Below are 23648 nucleotides of genomic sequence, written 5' to 3'. Positions count from 1 at the left end.
AGAATGGGGGAACTGAAGAGGACATCAGTTCAAGAATAAGAAAGGCGCAACAAGCTTTTGCCATACTATGATCAGTCCGGGGTACAAGAGCCATTTCAACAAGAACCAGACTACGTATTTTCACTTCCAATGTGAAATCAGTGCTGCTGTATGGCTCGGAGGTGGGGTGCGTTGTCCAGAGCAACACTAAGAGAATTCAGACGTTTGTCAATAAATGCCTTAGACACATTGTCCAGCTAAACTGGTATGATAGAATGCCAAATGAAACCTTGTGGACCAAAACAAATCAGAAACCAATGGAGGTCCAGATTAAGAAAAGAAAATGGCAATGGGCAGGCCATATCCTGCGTAAGGACTATGAGGAATGTATCATGAGACCAGCGTTAGAATGGAATCCAAAGGGTAAGAGGAAGAGGGGACGTCCCAAACAAACATGGCGACAAAGCTGCCTGGATGAAGTAAAAGCAGCTGGATTAACATGGGATCAAATCAAAACTATTGCTAAGGATCACAAGAGATGGAGAATGACTGTGGAGGCCCTATGCTCCATTAGGAGCCCAAAGGACTAATAGATAGATAATTAGAAATCACGAATTCATTTGTATAAAGCCCACAGAATCAATTGTTGAAATCCAATTATGCCCCCATTTTCATTAAGAAACTTTTAATCACAAGTGTTTGTTATAATTTTCTTGAATAGGACATGATGGTATTTGCCTTTATTGACAGTTGTACATTAGGCTAGGTTTTTTTAAAAAAATCAGTTGCTTGAAATAGTTAAAGGACGTTGTGACCATAAAAGTTTCCTGTCAGTCAGGGGTTTTGGGATTTGTTTTTAAACCAGTTAGTGTTTCAAGTAGCATAAAATTACAACAGCAGGCTGGGGGAAGAAATATCAGTTTCAAGAATTTGTTTACTGTGTACACCTGAAAGTACCTTGCAGTTGTGCTGGAAGTAGGTGTGCTCCTGTACCCTCTGTCTTAAATTAATAATAACAAATATCAAATAAATTATTTCGGCCAGTTAGCACCCCCCACTATAAACATTGTTTCAACATCACTGCTTTGTGCCAGTTTCACAGTTTCTCCTGTACTATTGGGCTCTAATTCTGCAATCAATTATGCATATACTTAATTGTTCATGTTTGCAATCTCATTGGATCAAATCCCCCATTGTTTGTTTGGAACTTCTGTCCAGCAAGAAGGGAATGAAAATAATTTACACCAAGTAGGAAAAATGTGGCTGCAAAACTACTTGAGTTGTCAGGAGGCCTCTAGGACAGAGTAGTACCTAATACTATATGCTATTTTAAAAACACTGACTAAATGTCAAGCTGATGTTTTCAGTTTTAAATGTACAGAGAAACTCCACATAGCTTTTACCACAACCTACTATAAAGCGCTATAGCTCCACTGACTTCAGTGGACCTATACCAAGCTAAGACTCTAGCTATTAGTTTTGTAAATTAGTAATACTTTACTATTCATCTTTTTGCATCAGACGGGACACAGCATTAAACACACTCTAGAAAAGATGGAGATCTGAATATATCATGTCACTGTGTGTAAAGCAGGCCAGAGCACTGATAAGAACACAGTGCATTTCGGTGCAAAATCTGCCATGAAGCTGGTGGTACAAGGTGTTCCCAGGTTGACGACAGTTTGGCTTGATGTGTCCCATTGTTGCAACTGAGTTCAGCTGTGATTTTACATGGGACTGTAGCTAGGAAATGTGAGAGTACTTTGGCATTTATCTCACATTTTCCCTGGACTGGTAGGATCGAAACAGCAGCCAATAGATCATATAGAAGCAGAGTCACTTAAAAAAATAGTGATAGAAATGTAGCCGTGTTAGTCTGGTGTAGCTCCTATAGACAACCACCTAACCTCAAGATGATTCTTACCAACAACCACAGAACATACCACACTAATACCAACCCTGGCACCTTCCCTTGCAACAAACCCCGTTGCCAGCTTTGTCCACATATTCACTCTGCTGATACCATCATTGGACCTAACCAAGTGAGTTATAAGATCAAGAACACATATTCCTGCGCACCCAGAAATATAATTTATGCTATCATGTGCCGAAAGTGTCCGTCTGCTATGTACACTGGACAAACGTCTCAGACACTTCGCCAAAGGATCAATGTCCACAAAACAGATATTAGACAGGATCACAAAGAAAAAACAATTTCTTGCCATTTCAACCAGCAAGGACATTGTCTCAACGACTTGATTACCTGCTTCCTGCTTCAAAGGCCTTTCAAGACTACACTTGAAAGAGAATCCTCTGAACTGTCACTCCTGCTTAAATTTGACACTTTACACTTAAGTTTGAATAAAGACTCTAATTATCTTACCCATTACAAAGATAGCTTCCCCAATTATCACCTCTAATATCATTAGCTCACAGACATTTACCTCTCCCCCCCAATACCTCTTCTGCTCTGAAATTTGATTTGTCCTTTTCATATGTGTTCATTTTTTTAATTGTATCCTTTGGTATATATGGTTGTGACAATTTTCTTCCACTATTTGATCTGAGGAAGGGGGTCTGGCCCACGAAAGCTCATCACCTAATAAACCATCTTGTTAGTCTTTAAAGTGCTACATAGTCCTGTTAGTGCCATTAGACAAGGCATTGGTGAGACCCCATTTGGAATACTGTGTGCAGTTCTGGTCTCCCATGTTTAAGAAGGATGAATTCAAACTGGAACAGGTACAAAGAAGGGCCACTAGGATGATCCGAGGAATGGAAAACCTGTCTTATGAAAGGAGACTCAAGGAGCTTGGCTTGTTTACCTTAACCAAAAGAAGGCTGAGGGGGGACATGATTGCACTTTTTAAATATATTAGAGGGATAAATACCAGGGAGGGAGAGGAATTATTTAAGCTTAATACCAATGTGGACACAAGAACAAATGGATATAAGCTGGCTAGTAGGAAGTTTAGACTTGAGATTAGACAAAGGTTTCTAACCAAAAGAGGAGCGAGGTTCTGCAGCGGCCTTCCAAGGGAAGTAGTGGGGGCAAAAGATCTATCTGGTTTCAAGATTAAACTAGATGGGTTTATGAAGGGGATGGTTTGATGAGGTAACATGATCTTGGTAACTAATTGACTATTCATTATCAGTGGGAATAGGTCAATGGAGGGATGATAGGAGTTACTATAGAGAACTTTCTGGGTGTCTGGCTGATGAGTCTTGTCCACATGCTCAGGGTTTAGCTGATCGCCATATTTGGGGTCAGGAAGGAATTTTCCTCCAGGGTAGATTGGCAGAGGCCCTGGAGGTTTTTCGCCTTCCTCTGTAGCATGGGGTACAGATCACAGCTAGAGGATTCTCTGCATCTTGGGGTCTTCAAAGTATTTGAAAGCTTCAATATCTGAGATATAAGTGAGAGGATTTCTCTGGGAGGGGTGGGTGAGATTCTGTGGCCTGCACTGTGCAGGGGGTCAGACTAGATGATCATAATGGTCCCTTCTGACCTTAAAGTCTATGAGTCTATGAGTCTATGTTTTTTGTTAAAAAAACACTCTTTTTGTTAAAAAACACTCTTATCAATCTGTCCAGTAGAAGGTTGATAATACACACTGAATGGAAAACAAGGTATTTAGCACAGCAGGTTTCAAGTGTCAGCAACTCATAAAATCAGGGCCAGCTTAAGGAAGTGCGGGGCCCAATTTGGACAGTTTTGGCGGGGCCCCACCATCCAAGATTTTTTGTTGTGCAAAAAAAAAAAAAAAAAACCCACCCACACAACAAACCACAACCATACACAAATATCACATCAGAAGTAGATCTGATCAAAATGTATATCAATATAGTTGAACATTTTCAAAAAAAAATGCCATCCTTTATTATGCAAAAATTTTACACAAAATTAAATCAGTTGCCTTAAGTGTAGGTCAAATATTTTCAATTGCAGATTATTCAATCTTTTCAATAAAGTTTAAAGTTTGATTTTTAAAAGTTACCAGAGAGCATTGCAGTTTTCTGTTACATTGATTTACTTTTTAAATAGCAAAAATGGAGTCTTTGTTAAGAAAATGTCAGTTCTGTGGTCAAATTCCAGTCCTTAGTGATTTCAGCACCAATGATTTCACTAGGTAATATGGTACCTCACCACCATTGTCTCCTTGCACTGCCCTTCAACACATTGCCTGCATGTTGAGTCCAAGGTCAGTCTACACAAGAATTTATCAATGATTTTTGCACAAGTGATCACTGAGACAAGACAAGGACTCTCAATTGATTCTAGTCAGCTCTGCCTTTAAACACTGGATGTAAAGTGTCAGATATAATTGAGGACTCCCAAACAGACTCTACACCAGCAGAAATAAAACCTGTTTCCATCTTCTGTGACTTTCAGTTAGATGTGACTCACTATCCTCTGCTTAGTGTTCAAGTTATGGTAGACCCTAAGCCACATCATATTAAGTTCAGGTCTTTTACCTTTTAATCCTACAATATGGATAACAACATTTCATTCTCCCAGATCCAAGTCTGAAGTGAATTTCAACCCAAAAGAGCCAAAATTGATCACCTTGACACAGCAAGTGTGTCTCCTGGTCTCTGTGGCAAAGTAAGTTATCTATATAAATAAGGTCTGCTGGTGAAGCCTTTTCCTACAGTTAATTAACAGATGGCAGTAGATAGCTCATTCAGACCACTGGCTGATAATAGTTAGTCACCCTGATCAGTCATTAACCATAGTCATGGACTCTCCCTACTCTCCATTGTCTCTATGATTCTCTGATGACCTGTGACAAAAAAGGAGGGTGGAAAGGGAAACTGAAGGGAGAGACCTCTCTAAATTTACCAATCAAAGAGCAGTATTACCAACCCCAAAATCACAAGGAACGCCTACACAAAGTTATGAGAACGGTCTACAAATCATAAGATATTTTAAAAATAAAATGTTGAATTTGTATTGCCCTTTTGTTTCTTGAGTATCTAGGGTTCATGTTTTAAAGCTTTCCTCCTTAGCTGTAAGGCCCAGAAGTACAGAGAAATTTTTTTAAATGAAAGCTGAGATTCATAATCAATTGACTCCAGGCCTTTAGAAAAACACCAAATGTTTTGAGACTCAAGGTAAAACTACAGAGGAATTCTTATGAACCCATGCTTTGCCCACAGTATAAATAAAAAAACCCAAAATCTTCGCCACTAAACATCCTAATGAGATACTGCAAATGGTGAACTGAATTCAACAGCTCCTGATATGAACAGGTATCAACCTAGTTTTTCATATTTGAGATGGGTTACCAGGAATCATACATGACAATATGAAATCTTTCCACTCTCAAGTCAGCATATTCACAAAGCACCTATAATTTTGATCCATGCATTTATTGGATAGTGAAAGAGAAAGGAGGAGAATTAGTGTAGATAAATGTTCAACTTTAAAAAAAAAAGCCTGAAGGAATTAGGACTGGGCTCCTACATCTCACATTCAGAACTGACTAGGACACTTATGACCAGATTTTCAAACGTGTGTAAAGATCAGAGTTGGCAACTGTCTCTTTAGGAGCTTAATAACCTTTGAAAATCTGAGCATAGATTTCCAAGTCCAATTTTCAAAAATGACTTTAGTCACTCAAGTGCTTTTGAAAATTTTAACTGGGGGCCTAAAGAGACAAAAATAGACAAAAGGCAGGAGATATGTTATTCCTTTTAAAAATGTGACATCTATTTTTAACTAAATTTTATATTATTTTTCTCCCAGGGCAACTGACCCCTCCAGCCACCTCACTACGCCACTGCCCCCCCTCCTGCAGATCTATCACTTTATGCATGTGCAAGATCTGTGAGAGCCGTTCCATGAATCTGCAGTTAGAGTCTGTGGCGCCTGCTTCTGGGTGGTGTCTCGATGCCACATTTACCTCCAAAGAGGGGGCTTCCCAAAGCAGGCCCTTGCTGCTGACCCCCAAGGCATCCACAGGTCCAGTCTCCTTTCAATGGGCCCACTTCCCAGGGCTCATTGACCTTGGATCTGGTTTCCATCCCCTCTCCAACCTTTGCAACTACCCAGAGGTACTTTGCAACTACCTTCCGCCTTATCCATTCCCACCTCATTCATCCCGCAGGGACAGTCTCTGCCTCACTTGTCCTAGGGACTATTCTACCAAGACGTAATACAAAGTTTCCATGTAAAAGGACTCACTACAAAGCTAAAAACATCAATGAGAGAATGATTATTACAGAGACATGTCTACATCTGCTGCAGGGAGACATGTCTGCCTACCTCCACCCCTCTCTCCCAGAGTCTACAGCCCCACTGCAAAGCGGGGGAGTGGAAGGAAAGAGGATGAGGCCCATCAATGGGACTGAAGCAGACATGAGCAAACCATACCCAGGAGCCATTCTCCTGTCCATTGATGGTGCAATGTTGTTCAGGCACACTGAAATACAGTCACCTCTAGGGTGGGCTGGACAGCTGTTTAACACCAGCACAAGATTTCAGGCAGGGGGCAGTGCAGGCTGCCTTCCTGCAGAACCCCCATCAGAACTACTGTGCCCTCCTAACTTAGGAAAAGAATAAACAGGAGGATTGGAAATTAACACACCCAGTCTCACGTGCCCTAGGCAGGGAATGAGCCATCTACATTAGGCCCCAGCTGGAGTATCATGTCCAGTTCTGGGTGCCACATTTCAAGAAACGTGGAGAAACTGGAGAAAGTATAGAGAAGATCAACACAAATGATGAAAGGTCTAGAGAACATGAGATATGAGGCAAGGCTGAAGAAATTGGCCTTGTTTACCTTGGAAAAGAGAAGACCAAAAAGGGACATGAGAGCAGCTTTCAAGTATCAGAGGGTATGTCTACACTACAAAGTTAATTCAAACTAACAGACGTTAGTTTGAATTAACTTTAATAGGTGCTACACATGCAAACCGCTAGTTCGAACTTAATTCGAACTAGGTAAACCTCATTCTACGAGGACTAACGCCTAGTTCGAATTAAGTAGTTCGAATTAAGGGCTGTGTGGCCACTTAATTCGAACTAGTGGGTGGCTAGCCCTCCCCAGCTTTCCCTGGTGGCCACTCTGGGCACCACCAGGGAAACTCTTCTGCCCCCCTCCCGGCCCCGGAGCCCTTAAAGGGGCACGGTCTGGCTACGGTGCCCGTGCCAGTTGCAAGCCTGCCAGCACCCAGCCAGCAGACACTGCACCTGGCACGGCACGAGCCAGCCACCCGCTGCCACCCAGCCCTCCGCCTTTTCCCGGGACCAGGCTGGCGGCTCCCAGGAGCCTGCCCGGGGCCACAAGAGGCGGGCGCCCGCCTGGTCTAGTGCGGAGATCATGGACCTCATCCACGACGTCCGCACTAGGCACAGGAAAGTGGCCTTCTAGGGCAGGATAGCTGCTAGCCTGGCCACCCAGGAGCAGGTTTGCATGAAAATCTGGGTGGTCCAGTGAGACCCCCCCGACCCTGAGCCCTGAGCTGAGAACAGCCGTACTGGGTCAGACCAAAGGTCCATCTAGTTCAGTAGCCTGTCTGCTGACAGCGGCCAACACCAGCTGCCCCGGAGGGGATGGACCGAAGACAATGACCAAGCCATTTGTCTCGTGCCATCCATCTCCAGCCTTCCAAAACAGAGGCCAGGGACACCATTTCTATCCCCTGGTTAATACCACTCCATGGACCCAGCCTCCATGAATTTATCTAACTTCTCTTTAAGCTCTGTTCTAGTTCTAGCCTTCACAGCCTCCTGCAGCAAGGAGTTCCACAGGTTGACTATTTGCTTTGTGAAGAAGAACTTTCTGTTGTTAGTTTGAAGCCTGCTACCCATTCATTTCATTTGGTGTCCTCTAGTCCTTCTATTATGGGGACTAATGAAGAACTTTTCTTTATGCACCCTCTCCACACCACACATGCTTTTATAGACCTCTATCATGTCCCCCCTCAGGCTCCTCTTTTCTAAGCTGAAAAGTCCCAGTCTCTTTAGCCTCTCTTCATATGGGACCTGTTCCAAACCCCTGATCATTTTAGTTGTCCTTTTCGGAACCTTTTCCAAGGCCAAAATATCTTTTCTGGGGTGAGGAGATCACATCCGTACACAGTACTGAAGATATGGCGTACCATAGTTTGATACTTCCCCTCCTCCTTCTTCCCCTGGCTTCCCCCTTCCAGCTCCCTCCTCACAGGTTTCCTCCTCCCCTCTCCCACCCTCTCTCTTCCCCTCTCCCACCTCCTTTTCCCAGTCTCCCCCAGTTTTGTTCAATAAAGAGAGTTTCTATTTTTGAACAAACGTCCTTTATTTTGTACATCAGGAAGGGGGGCTAGAGAGGGGTAAGTGGAAGGAGGTGATGGAGGAATGGGGTACGAGCCCCTGATGTGGAGGACTAGGGTGGCTCTGCAGGCTCCTCGGGGTGGAAGCTCTCCTGCAGCCCCCCGATTGACCCCCTCCCCCGGATAGCAGCCTGCGGCAAGTGCAGCCGGGCTGATGGCCAAGTGCTGTGATGTGCCGAGTGTGGGCATTCGGGGCACTCCAAGCCAGGACTGCTTTGCTGTCCCTCATCTAGTTAGACAAGCGAGCGGGGAACCCCTGAGTACTGTCTGTCCGGGGTGGGGGTCGGGTCCCTTTAAGCACAGCCCTCAGCTAGCCTGAGGCAGCAGCTCCACGCTCTAAGTCCTAACCTGATGCCCTGCCGGCACTGCTTCCGGCCAGCCTTAACCTCGGTTCAGGGTCCACTCAATGTAGACATGCTGGTTCGAATTAGGAAAATGCTAATTCCAACTAGTTTTTAGGTCTAGATGCACTAGTTCAAATTAGCTTAGTTCGAATTAACTAATTCGAATTAAGTTATTTCGAATTAGTGCTGTAGAGTAGACATACCCACACTGCCTTTGAAAAGTTCAGTGTTGCATGAAAATAAACAGCTATTAACAGCATATTTAAGTATGTATTTCTAATACTACCAAAAAGAATTAAAACCAGGAGAGTAGAGAGGAGAAAGGAGCCCCTTCAGTTTATCTGAAGAACACTGGTTACTTTAAAGTGAGACATGAGATTGACAAGCCACAGCACACCAGCTTATCTATTTTCTGTTTCGGAGAAAAAAATGTTCCATTAGCTTTGCATAAATTGAAAAACAGGTGCCAGGAGAAATGTGACAGAAAGTCCCAGCAGAAATATAACCGTTAGATGGCAGGAGAGAAAGGTAACTCCTCAACTGAAAAACAAGCATAAAATTTAGGAGATGATGATATCAATTGAGGCCCTACTTTCTGTTTGGGTCAGCACTTCCTCAGTTCTTTTACTAAAAGTTTACATCAGCTATAGATGGTTGCTCTAGAGGGGAACTTTGCATTCAGTATACCAGCACTCTCCACTCCAAATAGAAAGAATTTCCAAAAGTGGCCACCAATGATCTACAGTGCATCTGATTTCTTGCATATGGCCCAGATCCTCATTTCTTGTAAATCAGGACAGCTGTGTTGAAGACAGACAGCATACACCATCTGAAGATCTAGTCCCAAATATTTACATCCTATATTATCATTTACAATTAAGCCTCAGCTTTAATTTTAAACATTCTTATTCCAGTCAGTTTGCCTTAACATTATTTAAATTAAAAAGTTGCACTTTAATGCAGAATCCATTCCAAGACACAGAATTGGGAAGTGAGTTCAATTAATAGCTATGGGTACATGTTAATAGCAACTTGTGGAAAAAAATTAAAGATCATTTCTCCAGTAGCACTAACCTATTTCTGAGAAATAGACATAGTTCTCCGAAACAGGAACTTGGGATTTCTGTCTCTATTCCTAGCCAATCAGAAACCTGCTTTCACACATCCATACAGACAGGAAATGGAGAAAGAAAAGTGGAGCGACTTGCCATGTATTACACAAATAATCAAATCGGTGACTTACAGTCATGTGCTGTGTCCACTGTGCAATGCTGCCTTTCAGACTCTAGATTGAATGATTGAGCCCCACATTTTGCATGCAACAACAGTTATTTTCTTTCTTCTTTATAGTACCTGAACATTGTAAAGATGAAACTAGAACAGGGAGGATATGCGTCATTGGCTAAGTATACACTACAGGTTACATTGATGTAAATTATGTTGCTCAGAGGAATGAACAAGCCACTTCCCCTTCCCCCAAGTGGCATAAGTTATATTAATCTACATGCTGGGATGGACAGCACTATTGTGGCAGGAGAACTTCTCCCACTGACATAAAAGACCTGTTCTGTAACTGGTATTTTTTGAGATGTGTTGCTCATGTCCATTCCACAATAGGTGTGCATGCTTGCCACATGCACCGGTGCCGTAAGTTGTTCCCCTAGCAGTACCTGTAGGGGAACACCTCTAGTGACCCCCGCAGTAGCACCTCTCTGGTGTGGTATAAGGAGCGCTGCACACTCCCCCCATGCTGAAAAATTCTGACAACGGGTAAAAGGAAAATGGGATGTAGAAAGGACATGAGCAACACACCTCCAAGAACACCAGCTGTGGAACAGTATCTGTTTTTTCTTCTTCAAGTGCTTGCTCATGTCCATTCCATAATAGGAGACTACCAGCAGTATCCACTTGGAAGTGGGTAGGAGTCAGGAACAAGATGGCTGTAGGACTGCCCTGCTGAATCCAACTTAATCCCTACTGTGACAGGTCGCCCCCGACCCGCACGGGGGACAGCTGGGGCCACCGCGGGAAGCGGCGGGCAGACCCAGGCCCCTCCCCCCGCCCTCGATGCCTGCCTCCGCCGGCAGGGAAACACTGGCCCCTCCCCGGCGGCCGTGCCGGATGGGGCCGGGGCGGGGCTAGGCGGCCGAGCCACGGCCGGGAACGCCGGCACACTGCCAGAAGGGGAGGAGCCCCAGGCGGTGTCCGGCGCAGCGGGCCAGTTTAAAAAGGCCCGTCGCCAGCGGGGAAGGGGGCAGCTTCCTCGCAGGGAGGGAGGAGAACCCCCGGTCCCGGGACAGACCCCGAGCAGCACCAAGGCTGGCAATCGGCCCGGGCTCGGCCACGGGATTCCCAGGACGGCCACCGCAGCTGGCGACCAGCCAGCCCCGGCTCTGACGGGGATTGGACCCCGCTCCGGCAGCTTTGGAGAGGACGGCCTGGTCGGGAGCAGACCCGGCGGTGGGAGCGGACTCCGGAGGTATCGTCAAGACGACCACAGACCCGAACGCCTGAACCATGGTAGATCTCGGAGGTGGGGACAATGACCCGGATGAACACGGGAAGGGAGGAAGGAGCCCGGGGCGGGGCACTTTTTGCGGCCGTGGGTAGACGGGTCACGGCTGGAGTGACCCCCGTCTACCACGTTGGGGCATGAGCAAGCCCCGATGCTTAGGGCCCCGGGCTGGGACCCGGAGAGAGGGCTGGACCGGGTCCGCCTCCCTCCCCCAAAGGAGCGTACAGCGTGGGACAACTTTGACTTAGACTCGCTAGAGAACTAGGGCCCCCCTAGCAGGGGCGCTTGGACTGTGGGCACAAGCCCCTCCCGCAGGGACAGGTGACATTTGCTGGGTCCGCTGACCCCCCCCTCCCTTCTGGGGAGGGGGTGATTGCACCCGATTGCCCGGGCTCCTGATCAGGGGGTCCGGGGCAGGAGACAGGCGAAAAGAGGGTGAAGGGGTTCGCCGAGCCCCCCTCTCACGCCGGGAGGGGGTGATCGCACCCCGAATCCCTCACACATACCCTGGGAGAGGATGGCGTGACGAGCAGTGAACGTGTGCAGAGACCACCTACCATCACCCAACAGATGTCCTGTATGGCAATTTGGGCCAGGAATGCTGCCACTGAAGCCTGTTCCCTAGTTGAAAGAGTCCATACAATTGGTGGCAAGGAAATGCCATCCAGGTCATAGCACCACGGATACATGAAATGATCCAGTCTGAAATTTTTAGGTAGACAGAGCCTGGCCCCTCATGTGCTCAGCCATAGAGATGAACAGCTGGGCAGAATTCCAGAATAGTCTAATCCTACCCAGGTAGAAAGTCAGGGCCCCTTGCGCATCCAATGAATGAAGGCACCTCTCCTTACTAGAGGAGTGGGGTTTGGTCACAGGACTGACAAGAAAGTGTCCTAGCTCAAATGGATAGCTGACACCACATATGTAGGAAAGCCAGATGTGATCCTTATGTAAGACCATAGGGATATGTCTACACTACAGCACTAATTCGAACTAACTTAATTCGACTTAGTTAATTTGAACTAGTGCATCTAGACCTAAAAACTAGTTCGAATGAGCATTTTGCTAATTGAGTGGACCCTGAACAGAAGTTAAGGATGGCTGGAAGCAGTGCTGGCAGGGCATCAGATTAGGACTTAGAGCGTGGAGCTGCTGTCTGAGGCTAGCCGAGGCTGTGCTTAAAGGGACCCGACCCCCACCCCGGACAGACAGTTCTTAGGGTTCCCCGCTTGCTTGTCTACCTCGATGAGGGACAGCAAAGAAGTCCTGGCTTGGAGTGCCCTGAATGCCCACACTTGGCACATCACAGGGTATGTCTACACTACCACCCTAGTTTGAATTAGGGTGGTTAATGTAGGCAACCGGAGTGGCAAATGAAGCCCGGGATTTGAATTTCCCGGGCTTCATTTGCATATTGCTGGGCGCCGCCATTTTTAAATGTCCGCTAGTTCGGACTCCGTGCCCGCGGCTACATGCGGCACGAACCAGGTAGTTCGGATTGGGCTTCCTATTCTGAACTACCGGTACACTTCGTATCCCATTCCTCCCTCTCCTCCTTCCACTTCCCCCTCCCTAGCCCCCGTTCCTGATGTACAAAATAAAGGACACGTGTGTTCAAAAATAGAAACTCTCTTTATTGAACAAAACTCGGGGAGACTGGGAAAAGGAGGTAGGAGAGGTGAAGAGAGAGGGTGGGAGAGGGGAGGGCAACTAAAAGGATCAGGGGTTTGGAACAGGTCCCATATGAAGAGAGGCTAAAGAGACTGGGACTTTTCAGCTTAGAAAAGAGGAGACTGAGGGGGGACATGATAGAGGTCTATAAAAGCACGAGTGGTATGGAGAGGGTGCATAAAGAAAAGTTCTTCATTAGTCCCCATAATAGAAGGACTAGAGGACACCAAATGAAATGAATGGGTAGCAGGCTTCAAACTAACAACAGAAAGTTCTTCTTCACAAAGCAAATAGTCAACCTGTGGAACTCCTTGCTGCAGGAGGCTGTGAAGGCTAGAACTAGAACAGAGTTTAAAGAGAAGTGAGATAAATTCATGGAAGTTGGGTCCATGGAGTGCTATTAGCCAGGGGGTAGAAATGGTGTCCCTGGCTTCTGTTTGTGGAAGGCTGGAGATGGATGGCACGAGACAAATGGCTTGGTCATTGTCTTCGGTCCATCCCCTCCAGGGTCCCTACTGCTGGCCGCTGTCTGCAGACAGGCTACTGGGCTAGATGGACGTTTGGTCTGACCCAGTACAGCCATTGTAAGCTCAGGGCTCAGGGTTGGGGGTCTCACCGGACCACCCTGATTTTCATGCAAACCTGCTCCTGGGTGGCCAGGCTGGCAGCTATCCTACCCTAGACGGCCACTTTCCTGTGCCTAGTGCGGAGGTTGTGAATGAGGTCCACGATCTCCGCACTAGACCAGGTGGGCACCCGTCTCTTGTGGACCTGGGCAGGCTCCCGGGCGGGAGCCACCAGCCTGGTCCCGGGAAGAGGCGGAGGGCTGGGTGGCAGCGGGTGGCTGGTTCGTGCCGTGCCAGGTGCAGTGGCCATAGCCAGACCGTGCCCCTTTAAGGACTCCGGGGCCGGGAGGGGGGCAGACGAGTTTCCCTGGTGGTGCCCAGAGTGGCCACCAGGGCAAGCTGGGGAGGGCTAGCCTCCCACTAGTTCGAATTAAGTGGCTACACAGCCCTTAATTCGAACTACTTAATTCGAACTAGGTATTAGTCCTCGTAGAATGAGGTTTACCTAGTTCGAATTAAGCATTCTGCTAGTTCGAATTAAGTTCGAACTAGCGGTTTGCCTGTGTAGCGCCTATCAAAGTTAATTCGAACTAACATCTGTTAGTTCGAATTAACTTTGTAGTGTAGACATACCCTTATTTACTTTTGCTAGCTGAATGCTAGTGCAGCAGAATCTGGTGGAATAGAAGAGGTTTATTTCTCATTTTACCCTGAATTCAGTTGATTTCAAATTGCCAGTAAAATGCTGGTAACTTCTGCGTCTACATTGCAAAGGACTTTTAAAAATCCAAGTTATAGCCACTCCTTTGAAATCATTTACCTTTCCTGGCAGTCTGCAAATCAACCTTTAAGGCTTTTCAGTGCAGTAAATGCTTCATTGGTCATTTCATTTAATAATGTTTTCAATTTTTCTTACATTAGCAGTTTCAAGTTCAGCTGGAAAGAATGACTTGTTCTTGTGGTGCATAATGTTACTGCTTTATCTCTAAAAAAAAAAAACCAGAGCTGACTTTCAGTAGTGCTTAGTGTTAGCCTAATTCTCTTTCCACTGAAGCTTTGGTAGCCTTCAGTGATACAGGGTTAGGTCAATGGTGGACCAAGTTACTTGGGACTTTCTTCTCAAATATAACACTACATTTAGCAGATCTAATTACTTAATATATACACACATACCCTATCGAAGTGTGTTATTCACAATGTATGTATTCATAGACGTATATATACACATTGTATTGTATATATATTTCTAGCAGTTACATGGCTTGTTTTTCTATAATCCTGTTTACTTACTCTAAAATATCCCAGTAACACATGCATCAACTGAAGATTTGGCTTAAGTAGATAGGAACACTGTCAGCATTAGGACATATGAATATTTTATAAGAGCAATAGGCAGGGAGTTACTTGCAGATAGGTAGTAGAATGTCCCAAAGATAAGGATAAAATCTAAGCATTCTTCACTGGTACTTAAAACTTGATTTATTGTTATGCGGAGCAACAGAATCTTGTCCAATATGTGAATATAGCTGAACTGCTTGGTAATAGTGACCAGAACATAATAAACATTTAGCAACCCTAGAAGAAAGGTGGCAACGCCATAATAGCCCACCACAGTAGCATTTAATTTCAGAAAGAAGGACGACAGAAAAATAAGGAAATTAGTTAAACAGAAATTAAAAGGTACAGTGCCAATACAGAGATCCCTGCAAGCTGCATAGAATCATAGAATCACAGAGCTGGAAGAGACCTCAGGAGGTCATCAAGTCCAGCCCCCTGCCCAAGGCAGGACCAATCCCAACTAAATCAACCCAGCCAGGGCTTTGTCAAGCCGAGACTTAAAAACCTCTAGGGATGGGTTATCTAGGTAACCCATTCCAGTACTTCACTACCTTCCTAGTGAAATAGTTTTTCCTAATATCTAACCTAGACCTCCCCCACTGTAACTTGAGACCATTGCTCCTTGTTCTGCCATCCACCACTACTGTGAACAGCCTCTCGCCATCATTTTTGCAACCTCCTTTCAGAAAGTTGAAGGCTGCTATCAAATCCCCCCCTCACTCTTCTCTTCTGTAGATTAAACAAACTCAAATCCTTCAGTCTCTCCTCATAGGTCATGCGCTCCAGCCCCCTAATCATTTTAGTCGCCCTCCGCTGGACCCTCTCCAATGCGTCCACATCCTTTCTATAGTGGGGGGCCTAGAACTGGACACAATATTCTAGCTGTGGCCTCACCAGAACTGAATAAAGGATAATAATCATTTGCTGAGGGTGCAATCCATCCCCTCATCCAGGTCATTATTAAAGATGTAGAACAAAACCAGTCCAAGAACAGATCCTTGAGGCATTCCGCTAGAAACTGACCGCCAATCTGACATCGAGCCGTTGATCACTACCCGTTGGGCCCGACAGTCTAGCCAGCTTCTATCCATCTTACAGTCCATTTATACAATCCATATTCCCTTAACTTGCTGGCAAGACTATTGTGGGAGACCACATCAAAAGCTTTGCTAAAGTCAAGGTATATCACATCCACTGACTTTCCCATATCTATAGAGCCAGTTACCTCATCACAGAAGCTAATCAGATTGGTCAGGCACAACTTGCCCTTCGTTAATCCATTTTGACTATTCCTGATCACCTTCCTCTCTTCCAAGTTCATCAAAATGGATTCTTTGAGGATCCCCTCCATGATTTTTCTGGGGACTGAGGTAAGGCTGACTGGTCTATAGTTCCTTGGATTGTCCTTCTTCTCTTTTTTAAAGATGGGCACTACATTTGCCTCTTCCAGTCATCCGGGATCTCTCCCGATCTCCATGAGTTTTCAAAGATAATAGCCAAAGATTCCAACTTGCCAACTCCCTCAGAAGCCTCGGATGCATTAAATCTGGGCCCATGGATTTGTATATGTTTAGCTTTTCTAAACAGTTCCTAACTTGTTCTTTCCCCACCAAGGGCTGTCCACCTCCTTCCCATGCTGTGTTGCCTAGTGTATTTGTCTGGGAGCTGATCTTGTCCGTGAAAACAGAGGCAAAGAAAGCATTGAGTACTTCAACTTTTTCCACATCATCTTTCACTAGGTTATCTCCCTCATCCAATAACGGCCCCACATCCTCTCTGATCACCCTCTTATTGCTAACATGCCTGTAGAAACCTTTCTTGTTATCCTTCACATTCCTTGCTAGCTGCAATTCCAATTGTGTTTTTGACTCCTGGTAACTCCCCTGCATTCTCGAGCAATATATTTATACTCCTCCCTAGTCATCTGTCCAAGTTTCCACTTCTTGTAAGCTTTCTTTTTGTGTTTAAGCTCACCAAGGATGTCCCCGGTAAGCCAATCTGGTCGCCTGAAAACTTTTTAAAGACACCATAATAGAGGCCCAAGTTAAATGTATACCCCAAATTAAAAACAGTAAGAGAACCCAAAAAAGTGACACCAATGCTAAACAAGTAAAAGAAGGCAAAAAGACATTCTTTAAAAATGAAAGTTAAATCTTATTGGCGAACATAGGAAAGAATATAAACTCTGGCAGATGAAATGTAAAAATATAGCTAGGAAGGCCAAAGAGAATCTGAAGATCACTTAGCGAAAGACTCAAAAAGTAACAGCAAAATTTTGTTTAAGTACAGGCAGTCCCCGGGTTACATGGATCCGACTTACATCGGATCCTTACTTACAAACGGGGTGAGGAAATCCCGCACTAGCTGCTTCCCCCCAGCAGACCAGGGAGACGTGAAGCTAGCGCTCCCCCCCAGCAGACCAGGGAGACGCGGAGTGGCTTTTCTCAGCAGACACCTCAGCTTGAGAATAAAGGACTGAGGGAAGTGAGGTGTGGGAGAATAAAACTGAGCTCTGGAGAAATGTTTGGCTAGAGTTTCCCCTACAATATGTACCAGTTCCAACTTACATACAAATTCAACTTAAGAACAAACCTACAGTCCCTATCTTGTACGTAACCCGGGGACTGCCTGTATATCCGAAGTGGGAAGCCTGCTAAAACAACTAGTGGGCCACTGGATGATCAGGATGCTAAATGAGCACTCAAAGAAAATAAGGCTGTTGTGGAGAAAATAAATTAATTCTTCACATTGGACTTCATGACTGAAGATATGAGGGAGATTCCCAAACCTGAGCCATTCTTTTTAGGTGACAAATCTGAAGAACTGTCCCATACTGAGGTATGACTAGAGGAAGGTTTGCAACAAAGCGATAAACTAAACAGTAATAAGTCACCAGAACCATCTGGTGTTCACCCAAGAATTCTGAAGGAACTCAAACATGAAATTGTAGAACTAATTGTGGTATGTAACCTCTCATTTAAATCAACTTCTGCACTAGATGACTGGAGGAGAAACTAATGTGACAATCCCAGCAATTATAGGCTTGTGTAAGCCTAACTTCAGTATCAGGTAAATTGGCTGAAACTACATTAAAGAGCAGACACATAAAAGAATATCATTTGCTGGCAAAAAGTCAACAATATTTTTGTAAAAAAAAAAATCATGCCTCACCAATCTACTAAAATTCTTTAAGGGGTCAAGAAGCATGTGGTCAAGGGGGATTAAATGAATACAGATTTAAGATTTTCAGAAAGCCTTAGACAAGGTCCCTGACCAAAGGCTCTTAAGCAAAGTAAGTTGTCATGGAATAAGAGGGAAGAGCCTCTCATAGATTAGTAACTGGTTAAAAAAATAGAAAACAAAGAAATGGTCAGTTTTCAGAATGGAGAGAGATGGTGTCCACGAGGAGTCTATACTGGGACTAGTACTATTCAACATATTCATTAATTATCTGGAAAATGGAATAAACAATGAGGTGGCAGAGATTGCTGATGATACAAAAGTAGTCAAAGTAGTTAAGTCCCAAGCAGATTGCAAAGAGTTACAAAGAGATCTCATAAAATTGGGTGACTGGGTAACAATGTCAGATGAAATTCAATGTTGACAAATGCAAAATAATACACAATAGAAAATAGAATTCCAACTGTACATATAAAATTATGAATTCTAAATTAGCTATTACCACACAAGAAAGAGATATTCATGTCATTGTGTATAGTTCTTCAAAAACATCCCTTCGGTGTGCAATGGCAGCCAAAAAATTAAAGGGGGGTTGGGCATCATTAATAAAGGGACAGATAAAACAGAAAATATATTGTCTCTATAAATCTATAAAATTCACATCTTGAATACTGCATATAGATCTGTTCACCCTGTGTCAAAAAAAATGCATTAAAATTAGAAAAGATGTAGAAAAGGGCAACAAAAATGATTAAAGATATGGGACAGCATCCATATGAAAGTAGATTAAAAAGGCTGGAACTTTTCAGCTTGGAAAAAAGACCACTCAGGGGCGATATGATAGAGTTCTATAAAATCATGAGTGGTGGGGAAAGTAAAGTATTATATATTCCTTCTCAGAACACAAGAACTAGGGATCACGAAATGAAATTAAATAGGGAGCAGGTTTAAAACAAACAAACAAAAGGAAGTATTTCTTCACACGGTGCATAGTCAACCTGTGGAATTCTTTGCTAGAGAATGTTGTGAAGGCCAAGACAGGTTCAAAAAAGAACTAGATAAGTTCATGGAGAATGACCATCAAAGGCTATTACCCAGGATGGACAGAAATGCAAAACCAGGCTATGAGGCTTTTCTTGCCAGTTGCTGGGAATGGGTGATACGAGATGGGTCACTTGATGATTGTACACATTCTCTCTGAAGTACCTTGCATTGGCCATTGTTGAAAGGCAGGACAGTGGACTAGATGGACCATTTATCTGACTTAGCATGGCCATTCTTATGTTCAAGCCTTAGAGATGCCTCTAAACCTGCAATGCTCTCAATCAAAACAGCAATATAATAGGTACCACCTCATGGTACAAGAAAAATAAGGCATAAAGATTATTGGATAAACCTCACCCCAGATGATGTACACAGTACCTTTGGACATTTAAACTGGTAGGATATAAAAAAGGATAGCTTTAAAGGCATGCCTTTGGAAGCACGCCTTCTTTTTAAGGTGAATTCAACAACACTACCTGGAAATTGGTATTGTATTGAACCTTTTTCCTGTGCTGTACTATGATTGCCTTTTAGCAGTCAACCTGACTGATAATGGTTATTGAGTTTTTTAATGTATTTCATAATGAAACAAACTGTAATCAAGCAATTGACCATACAATTTACCAGTAAGTGCCATGACATCAGCCAAAGTAGCTGCTATGTGACATGCTGCTTTGTCCATATGAGGCCCTCAACACTACACATTAATGGAAAGAAATGTTGGAACAATAGTTGCATCAACATGTCCCTAGTAAACAGGCACAAGCATGTTTCTTCAGAAAGGGAGGAGCCCAATTCTCTTCTCACAACAGTTTTATACAAAGTGTACCTTATCTAGGGATCTTAAATTGATCCCTAAATTGAATATTCACCAGGGTTATCCTATGTCCATCATTGGCAATATTATTGTGTCTCTGCACTGCCAATCGCATAGTGGCACTCCTTGGTAAACATTCTTCTGAATGCATTGGTCTTTCATTCTAGTAATATTTCTATGCTAAGAAAGTTACAAACCAAATCAGTGCTGTTAGAAGCAAGTACTAGTTTTTACTTAAATATCTTCATTGCTGATCTTGTCCTACCACTTCATATGGAGCAGCTGACAAAGAGAATTAAAAAAACTCAGTGTTCTTCAGCCTTCCTCAGTGCTTATGTTTCACCGCTGAACAATCAAGTTGGGATACATATGGATAAGCACTGGAGTCAATTTGATGGGACAACATTTCCAAAAAGGCCACAGAAAGGCTGAAAACATGGCAGCAGCTACTGAGGTGTACCGGTAGTTCGGAATAGGAAGCCTAATCCGAACTACCTACTCCGTGCCGCGTGTAGCCGCGGGCACAGAGTCCGAACTAGCGGGGCTTTAAAAATGGTGGCGCCCGGCAAGATGCAAATGAAGCCCGGGAAATTCAAATCCCGGGCTTCATTTGCAACTTCGGTTGCCTACATTAACCACCCTAGTTCGAACTAGGGTGGTAGTGTAGACATACCCTAAGTGATTGACAAACACCTGCACAAAATCCCTATCTGGACAGATTAAAGCTAAGCTTGCTATAAGATGGAGCTGAAGACTGCCAAGCTTTATCCAGAAAAATAACCAGACCAATGTGTGCTGCTTCTTGCCCAGATTCTTACGTGCTTAAAGTTAAACACATGCTCAAGTCTTTTTCAGGATTGGAACACAGCTGAGAAGAGAATCAGACCCATGGTTTACTTTTGTAAACAGTACTGATGAACAGTACTTTCTTTATAACCACGGGGTCCGCACAAGTGGACATTTAAAAATGGTGGCACCCGGCAATATGCAAATGAAGCCCGGAAAATTCAAATCCCGGGCTTCATTTGCAACTCTGGTTGCCTACATTAATCACCCTAGTTCAAACTAGGGTGGTAGTGAAGACCTACCCTATCAGATCTTAAAAACTAATTAGATTCAGGCCTATTTAGTGTTTGTACAGGTTGAACCTCTTTAGTCTGGCTCCCTCGGTACCTGACCAGTGCCGAAGCAGAGAATTTTCCAATCCATGGGAGGTCAATATTGCCTAGCAGCATAACTAACACTTCTACTGCTTATTGGGCTTTTAGAAGATATTTTGGGTTAAATAACAGCACAGGACACTGAGAACCAGGACTGGCGACTATAAACAAACTTTATGGGACCACGGGAAAGTTGGCCACACCCATGATGATTGGACATCCAGCTAACTAAAATCATGCTGGGCCATGGATATTACCAGATCAGAGAGTGCTGGCCTAGAGAAGTTCAACCTGTATAATAAAACAAAACCATTCTCAGGCACAGCAAGAATGGTTATTTTTAATCAAAATAGCTCCCAGCTTTGTGAAGGGCATTGTGCTATTCGCAGTTCTGTCTTACAGATGAGGCATAAAACAGAGATCCTCACTGATTGTGACTATTAGAAATCCCATGGCATATTTCATAAGACTGGTGTTTGTTAATTCCAGCATTGTGGCAAACTACACATTTGGGTAGTTACACTTTACTTTTGTTTTAATGCCTCCACCTCTTTGTAGGGTTGCCAGGTGTCCGGTTATGAACCAGACAGTCTGGTATTTGAGATTTCTCTCCGGGAAACAAATTGAGAAAATACCAGACATATAAATGTCCAGAATTTTCTAAGTAAGTAAGTTTTATTATTATCATGAGTATCAGTGCATAGTTGCGTACTGCCTGGTGGGTAGACATGGTCATGCTGCGTGAGCGTGTCTACCCGCCAGGCAGTATGCAACTACGCAGTAGAGAGAAGGGGGGTGGGGCGGGATGGAATCCCCGGGGCCAGAGTTGCCCCTGCTCCGCTAGGACCCTGCGCAGGATGGGCAGCACCCCGGGATCTGTGTGTGCCTGGGCCAGTCCCGCTCCTCGCCGGTCGCCCTCCTCCCCCCCGCCCACTTCCTTCATGGCCAGCCCTGCTCCCTGCCGGTCAGTTTCCCACTAGCCAGCCCTGCTCCTCCCCAATTTCCTCTCGGACCCTAACCTCCCTCCCGGCCAGCCCTGCTTCACTATGGGCCACAAACCATTTGCCCTATTTGGTAAAATAAAAATTGAAGTAAAAAATATGTGGAAGTTGTGACTTAACTGAACAAAAAACTTACAAGCAACAACAAGGTGAATTAAATGTAGGACTGTAACTGAAAAAACAAATGATGTACCAATATGCATGAATTTATATTATATAAAGCCATAACACAGGATCATTAGTCAATGATTTAGGAAAATAAAAACTGATGATTTTTTAGAATTCAAAAAATCATGTTTTAATTTTAAGTTATTTTTCTTTTAAATTAAGCCTGTTTAAAATGAAATCTCAATTGAATACAAAATAAGCTAAGGTTTACACTTATTATAATCTCTGAAAATATGATGAAGTCATAAGCCTCTAATAAAAATATAAGTTAAAGGTTGCTTTTCCCCAGTGACATCCAGGAACACTGGACCCTTTAAAATCAATGGGTCCCATGGCAGTTGTGCCTTCCCCCTCCTCTGCAGGGCATGCTAGTAAATGACCACTTAGATTATTGTCGTACATTTATGTTATGGGTGGATTACTTTTCAGGAATTTCAAAATATTTGCGTTCAAAATGATAATTGATATGTTAGTTTGTTGCCGGAATCAATTACATTTTTACTATTACTGCTGGACTTTTGAAATGATTTGTTTTTATTGTTCAATATAACCACAGAAGCATGGAATCATGGAACCATAGGATTAAGAGTGACTGCAATAATAATCTAGTTTCCAGTATAAATCCCCGCCAATATGCAAATATCCTAGATGAAAATTTCCTGTTTAGAAGTCAAGTTTTGATAGGCATTTATGAATTTTAACATTCATTTTTCAGGGTATTTAGTATATTGCTGAAGGTAAGGATTTACATAGATTTAGATAATCCTTATGATTATAGAATCATAGAACCATAGAGCTGGAAAAGACCTTAGAAGGTCATCAAGTCCAGCCCCCTGCTCTAGGCAGGACCAATCCCAACTAAATGATTTATTAATTTATTAATGATTTATTAATTATTTCCCTATAAAGCGGGTTTAAAATATATCATTTTGAACAGCAGTACAAATAGCTGTAGGAGGAATTTTTCATTTAAAATCTCATTTTTTCTAAGATAATGCATCAAGTAATACTGAGAGTGACTTTTTACACCATTTTGTTTCAGTGTCCGGTTAAAACACAAGATGTTATGAACTATCATCATCTACAATGTCTACAACTTCAGCCACCTATTGGTACCACCAGCAGCATTGCAACTAAATATATATAAGGCAGTAAATTACCTTTCTTTATCCAATAAACCCATGGAGGAATTTGTAATCAGAATTAGAAAATTCCAGCTAGACACCATGGATTAAAAGATTACTTGGTTCATTTATGCAACAAATTCTCCCTTCCGTCTTGTTCAGAACAAACATTTTATTGACATGGTTCAATCATTATAACTAGACTGCACTCTGTCTGGCAGAGCACACAGTATTGGAAGACTGCTGGATACAATATAGGAGAACAATGTGCAAAATATATCTGAGACTTGATGGTAAAGCATTATACAAAATGATCCAGTCATATGTGCTTGCATGACAACAGGAAATTAGTTTTTTCCAGAGACAACTGGCACATCAGGAAATGACCATACAGCCCAATACTTAAAAGAAGCAGCACTAAAAGC

The 23648-nt window shown here is 43.7% G+C and overlaps 1 protein-coding gene across 5 annotated transcripts in view; it reads right to left on the bottom strand.

Annotated features, from left to right (window-relative positions):
* The window catches only part of ST6GAL1 (ST6 beta-galactoside alpha-2,6-sialyltransferase 1), a 137367-nt gene that overhangs the window by 52181 nt on the left and 61538 nt on the right, over positions 1 to 23648 (bottom strand). Inside the window, exon 1 of one of the 5 annotated variants that reach the window (XM_075937491.1) lies at positions 9883 to 10032. The exons of the other annotated variants lie outside the window; for them this stretch is intronic. The gene's annotated coding sequence lies outside the window, so the exon portion shown is untranslated. Of the gene's footprint in view, positions 1 to 9882; positions 10033 to 23648 lie in introns of those variants that run through there. 5 annotated transcript variants of the gene reach the window in all.

Source organism: Pelodiscus sinensis, chromosome 10 (assembly GCF_049634645.1).
Source record: "Pelodiscus sinensis isolate JC-2024 chromosome 10, ASM4963464v1, whole genome shotgun sequence".
Taxonomy (NCBI): domain Eukaryota; kingdom Metazoa; phylum Chordata; order Testudines; family Trionychidae; genus Pelodiscus; species Pelodiscus sinensis.
This window is presented reverse-complemented; position numbering and strand designations above follow the sequence as displayed.